Below are 6,955 nucleotides of genomic sequence, written 5' to 3'. Positions count from 1 at the left end.
ACTGCTTAGATTGCCTCCTCACAAAGGGAACTCAACTTGGCAACCAATCAAATCAGTCAGACATTTTCAAACCGTTTAAAAAATTCAACTGCTTTCAAAAAGCCCTTAGAGCCACTATATGTCCTCAAAAAAGCTCTTGGAAACCAAAATGAAGCTTTTATATTTTCAACTTTTATTTTAGTCTTCCCAAGCAATGCGTTAGGAAGCCCTGAATATCACCACATCATCTTTTTTTATAAACTGTTATTCATATGGGTCTTTCCTATGTGGTTGTCTCCTGATGTGAAGATTACTAAATGCAAAGTAATAGCTCTCTCATGCTTTGCAATGTGCAGATCCAGTGCTATTCCAATGAAGTCCTGCAGATTGTTCTGGGCTCGCTCATACAAGCACTAGAAAAAATTGTCAGAGGCTGAGTAATTCTTGTGACTATGACTCTTCAGTGACATGGCTGCTTTAGCCTATAACACAGTGAGAGAACCATAATCCTATACAACTAGTGTTGACATGGTTAGGCCCAGTCCCCACGTGATAGCTATGGGTTGAATGTCTTGTCTGATAAGAAACTGCATTACAACTAGACAAAGAGGAGAATGTTGCAGGCATGTGTTTTCCGTGTGGTTTACAATATCTCAGAAATCGTTACAATCATTTTTGCAGCCCAGCATCTCTCATAATTGTGCTGTGTGTGGGCTATTTCTCTCCTGTCCACGGTTTCAGGAGGCAGTTCAAGGCTGTAGCACAGCCTGTGTTAGTCATGCCCCATTCTCGAGCCTGCTGCAGATCTTTTGCCTCTGTGGCATCAGTCAGTGGCACTTGTCTTTGCTCCTGATCTTTCCAATGCCTTTTTTCCCCTTTGAGGACAGTAGAGGGCAGCCGTCTTTGTTCTCTCCTCCACTCCTGGACCAGGTATTTAATAGCACATGGCTGAAGCCACATGGAGTCCCTGCTGCAGCACTTCTCTGCCAAGCTTCTCTGGCCCCTTTCAGGGATGGCAGAGCAGGTGTAACCCAAACACCTTCCGGGTGTGGTGTTCTATACCATCTAGTGGCACCGAGACCACTTAGAGCTATTAATGAGTCTGCTCTACAGCCTTAGCTAACAGCCAGTTGGCTTTTAGCTCCTGCAGTAGAGGCTCATGTACTAAGCTCCAGAGGTTCCTGGTTTGATCCTGCCTGCTGATGACGGGAGGGGGGGTCTGTCGGTGTTACACAGGCATACAAGCATTGGGCTAAACTTAAAAGATCTTCATCTGTGAGCCAGCTTTAACAGGCTCTACAGAGGACAAATCATGCCCTGCCTGTTTTCAGCAGCTGACCCTAATACTGCTCGGGCATGGAACTGAGAGTCAGACAGGTACGTTGGAACCTTAACCCTCCCAAGAAGGTGCGACTCCACCACAGAAAAGCCCAACCAGGAAACAGCTTCTCCCTGTTCTGCTCTAAGGATGAGGAGGACTTCATTCAGCCAGCCCTGGGAGTAGATCCTGTGGCAACTCAGGAGCACAAGAATAAGATCCTAGCATGGCTCCTGGTACCACCACAAGCCCTGAGATGTGTCCTAAGAGCTCTGAAGATAGGAGCAGAGCTCACAGTCAGGAATTGTAAGGAATTTCTGACAGTCTCCATCCCCCAACCTGGGGGAGCGGGAGTCTACAAGGGAGAACTCTGAGGGAGAAGTTTCTTGAGGTCTCTAGGCCCTGTGCGAAATAATAATTTTTTAAAAAGTTGGAGGAGGGGTAAGAAAGTACAAAAAAATTAAAAGGTGCCCTCTGACTCAGACACTTCCTCCTCTACTGAGGAAGGAGAGCTATCAGATTCTGATTCTGAGCAGGATACAGACAAAATATAAGAAGTTTCCCACCACCACCCTCTAGCAGTTGAAACCATGGGTAAAAAAGTTTTCCCCAATCCAGTTTCAAGCCTCAGAGCAAATATGTCCCTTCTAAACCCCTCCAGAGGCAGCAATTCCCCTGCACCCATCCTTGAGGAAGTAATCGGGGAGAAGTGGGAATTTCCTAAAAAGGAGTAAACGCATTAATAGGCATATTCTCAGATTCTACAAGCTGCAAGAGCCAAAGTATGCTCTCACAGATATGCCTAAGGCTGATGCAGCTGTGGCATTTCTAGCAAAGGATATGGTTATTCTACCCAAAGGGGACATTTCCCCCCAATAATCCAAGGATAAGAAGGTTGAAGCCATCCTTACAAGGGACTTTGGTGCTTCCTTAGCCACCCTCAGAGCATCTCTGGCAGCCAAGTGCTTTGTTCAAGCCACGTGACTGGACGACCTTAAAACCCTTAGGGGCAGAGACTAACTCAGTTTTAAGTCTATACATAAGAAAACCTCCTTATCATCAGCATTTGTTACTGATGCTTCAGTGGATACTATGAGTTTTTTTTGCCAGGGCCATGGAATTTAGATCACTAGCCAGGAGACACACATGGCTTTGTCCATGGAACGTAGATATTCACTCCAAACAAGTCCTGTGCTTCTCTAAATTAACAAGATCTCTCTTCTTTGGAAAAAAAAAAATTGAACAAGATATAGTGGCTGAAAACCTTGGCAAACCTAAACAGTCTCTTCCCCTCTCCACTTAATGCTTTAAAAAGGGATTACAAAGCCATTATCAGACCGACACACTTGCAGAGGTTCCAAAGGAAAGATAAAAGATGTGTCAAAGGAAAACTTTGGAATTGAGGAGTGAAAACCTAGAGATACTCCTGCGTCATCCAAGGGCTCATTATGACAATGGGCGAATGTGCCTCTACCGAATCTGCCCAGACCTGAGCTTGGGAGCCATGATTTCCCACTTTCCAGATGACTGGTTTGCTTCTACCACAGACAGTGAGGGATAATGTATCAGGGATACTCCCTTGAGGTAAGGGCTCCACCCCATCCCTTCTTCATCCAGTCTCCCATCACCAGCAACCTTGCCATGTGCAAGCTTGTCCAGAACAAGTTCTCCCATCTCCTGGACAGAGGAGTGATAGGAGTTCCCCCAAAAATGTGGTGTTAGGGTTTTATGCCATCTTCTTAATTGTTCAGAAGTGCACCAAAGGAGTCAGGGTCATCCTTGACCTCAAAAGACTCACTAAATGGATGAAGAAAACACAGTTACAGATGGAGAATCTAGCTTTGATAGTGACATCCCTGTCTTAAGGGGACTTCCTAACCTCAGTGGATGTCGCAGATGTGTACCTCCACAATCCAGTGCACCCCTGCTACTGCAGGTTTCTGAGATTTGCTTACAACATAGATTACTATCAGTACTGAACACTGCCATTCAGTGTCTCGTTAGCCCACTGGGTATTTACAAAGATTTGTATGGTGATCATAGCTAGACTCAGATCCCAGGTATTCACCTGTATCTTTCTGAATGACTTCTTAATCAGAATCCCATGCCAGATCACAGCACACAGTGCTACGATCCAGACTCTGAATCTTCTATAAGTGCATCAATTCATGATAATGCTAAGAAAAGTTCCTTGATTCCCTCGACAAGGATTATTCACCAGGATGTGGAGATAGACACATCAGTAGCACAGATCTACCCATCACTTGACACATTCCAGAAGATTCAGAATCTGATATTCATGCTGATTAAGTGCAGGAGCCCAACCATAGCTTAGTGTCTTCAACTACTGGGCCTTCTGGTCTCGTGCACAGAGGTCACCCCATGAGTGAGAACACACCTCCACAGATTCAAAGCTTTGCTTCTGAAAGTATAGGACCATTCCATGGAGCACATTCAAGATCAGATACTGATCTTGAACCAGGTCAGCAACTCCTTGAGACAGTGGATAGTCCTGGGCAATATCCACAGGGATCTCTCCATAAACCACCTAGACCTTCAGGTTCTCAGCATCAATACCAGTCTTGGATGGACTGGTGGAGAGAACCTCTGGGACCCAGAAGAAGGTGCAGGGCATCTGGATCCCTGAGAAAAAGAACCACAATCAAACTAGTTCTTCTGAGATTCTAGAACCACATGCAAGGAACCACATCCTGGTCCAGTCAGTCAACATGGCAGTGGTTGCACATATAAACCTGAATACTGCCTGCAGTTCTGGTTTCCCCATCTCAAAAAAGATACTAGCATTGGAAAAGGTACAGAGAAGGACAACAAAAATGTTTAAGGGTATAGAACAGCTTCCATATGAGGAGAGGTTAAAAAGACTGTGACTGTTCATCTTAGAAAAGAGATGACCACGGATGTGATAAAGGTCTGTAAAATCATGAATGATGTGGATAAAGTAAAGAAGAGAGTGTTGTTTACCCCTTCACATAAACACAAGAACTAGGGGTCACCCAATGAAATTTAATAGACAGCAGATTTAGAGCAAACCTAAGTACTTCTTCACACAACGCACAGTCAACTGGTGGAACTCATTGTCGGGGATGTTGTGAAGGCCAAAAGTATATCTGGATTAAAAAAAAATTTTTTTTAGGGAGGATAAGTCTATCAATGGCTATTACAATATGGTCAGGGACGCAACCCCATGTTCTGAGTGTCCCTAAACCCTGACTGCCAGAAGACTCGACTGGATGACCTCTCTATAATTATATTATATAATTACAAGGGATGGATCACTCTATAATTGCCCAGTTCTGTTCATTCCCTCTGAAGCATCTGGCACTGGCCACGGTTAGAAGAGAGGATACTGGGCTAGATGAACCATTGATCTGACTCAGTATGGCAGTCTTATTTCCTTAACCAAGGAAGGACAAGGAAAGTAGGTCTATGTGCACAAGCAATGGAGAAAATTTGGTGGGCAAAAATGACTCTCCCTTTCTTAAAGGTAATCCACTTCAAAGGGGAGCTGAACCCAAAAGCAGACGGGCTCAATCATTGCAAAATCAACAACTCAGAATGGTGCTTAAACCAAAGACACAGTCTTCCTTCAGTAGAGCTGTTTGCCAGTTGCAAGAATGAAAAACAACCGAAATACTTCATCAGACCTTGCAGACCCCCAGTGTGGCTGTTCCAGAAGGAATCAAGGTGCATTCCACAAAATCCATGGCAACCTCAGGGGCCGAAAGAGCATATGTTTCCACTGCAGAGGAGTAACCTGGACATCAATTAACATCTTTATCAGATGCTATAAAGTGGATTTTCTGTCTTCCTGAGGTCTGCTTTGGCAGGAGGGTACTGCAGGCGGTAGTCCAGCAATAACCTTGCCATCTGAGCAATCCTGAAGGGTTTATTTTCTTTGTTTGTTCTTATCCCTCCCTATTCCTGTCCCCTGTTTGCTACTTCCCATATGTAGGAGAATTGTGTTGTGTTAGGTTGCAGAATGGAAACTTTCTTACCTAATTTCCTTTCTGCTAGCAGCATCTCCCACAATTCTACCCACCCTGGACAGCTCTCCAACTATTTGGATAGTTACCATATAAACAAGGACTTACAGTATGCAGTTACTTGGTTAGCATTGGCATTATTGTTACTAATTATTTTCTACAAATTTTTACAGAGCTTTGGAATTAATCATCTGGCAGCAGGTGGGAGAAGGAGCTGTAGCTAGCACAGGTTATGCTACAGCTTTGAATTGCCTTTGGAATTTGAAACAGGAGCGGAATAACCCATATGTAGCAGAGACACTGCTTGCAGAAAGGAAATGATCAGGTAAGAAAATTTCAAGTCCACAATACTGAATGATTTTTGCCTAGACTTGACTTTCAAATGATATGCCCTCCAGCTGGTGTGCTATGCACTTCTTAGCATCCCCTAGTGGTCTTCACTTTATATTTCCTCTATAACATTGTCATTTTTTATTCTTTCTCAGTTTTAGGACTCCAAAGCTGCCATCTGTGTACATATTGTTAAACCTTATTCAAATGTTAAGATTAAAAATGATTAACTTCTAAGGAAATATATGATACAGGTATATGAAGTAGATATATTCTGTCTGTAAAGAGTACTTTAGGGGATCTAATACTATACACATAGTAAGTAAGGAGGGGAGGAGTTACCAGGTCTTCTGCCTTATCTCTAGAAACTATGGAAATATGGAAAAAGGAAAAAATGTATACCAATCACGCTCTTCAACTTCCCTCCATGAGAGTAGGGAAATGAAGTGGTGTTTAAAGTTCTAAGACTTTGGACCTAATCACCAGGCCTGCAGCTACAGCGATATACAGTAAGTTGGAGTACTGCCCTTCTGTCTTAAATGCCTTTAATTCCAGTTTTTAAAGTGGATGCCTTATCTCTTCTCTGAGGCTGTAGATGACAGGGCTCCTTATCTAGTGTTATCTTCCTTGGGATAGTCTCCCCCCCCAGCACGCTACAGCTTAATAAATCTAAATTTGCTGCTAGTTTTTTACTGATTTTTCTGTTCGCTGACTAGTTACTGAGAGGGCTTGATATTTCCCTGAATGTGTAGCGCTAATGTCAGAGGGGCCCTGACAATGTAAATTTTACTGAAGTGGGAGGAGGGCGGCCGGGAGCTACTTGTGCTGGGGGCAAAAGTGTAGGAGGAGACATAGAAATGTGGTGAAGAAAGAGCATTCACCAGGAAGATTTAAGATTAGGCAAGTCCCCTCCCTCCAGCGCGCTGCGGGTGGTTTTTCTAGTCCTAGCCTTGCCTTTCCTCCCACTCAGCCCACGTTACACCACCGTCCTGGCCTAGCACTGGCTGCTGTCACGCCCGCGGCAGCATCACCTCTGCCCCTGGCCCCTAGTGACCCTACTTGCAGCGGGTCAGCTTCCTGCCGGGGGCCAGTAACTCCCAGCCCGTGGGGCAGAGCTGATCCGAACCGGTTGCACTGCACCCAGCCGGGGCTGCAATGGGCCTTGGGCCCCGTGCTCTCTGCTCCCTCTCGCGTGCCTCCGTTTCCCCACCACTCCTCCCTCGCCCCGAGGACCTTCCTCCGCGTGCCTTCGCAAGTGAGTGGCTGCTCGGGCCCCCCCCCGGGGGAGCGAGGGAAGGCCCCGCCCACAGCCGGCGCGGATTGG

The sequence above is a fragment of the Dermochelys coriacea genome, chromosome 11 (assembly GCF_009764565.3).
Source record: "Dermochelys coriacea isolate rDerCor1 chromosome 11, rDerCor1.pri.v4, whole genome shotgun sequence".
Classification (NCBI taxonomy): domain Eukaryota; kingdom Metazoa; phylum Chordata; order Testudines; family Dermochelyidae; genus Dermochelys; species Dermochelys coriacea.
This window is presented reverse-complemented; position numbering follows the sequence as displayed.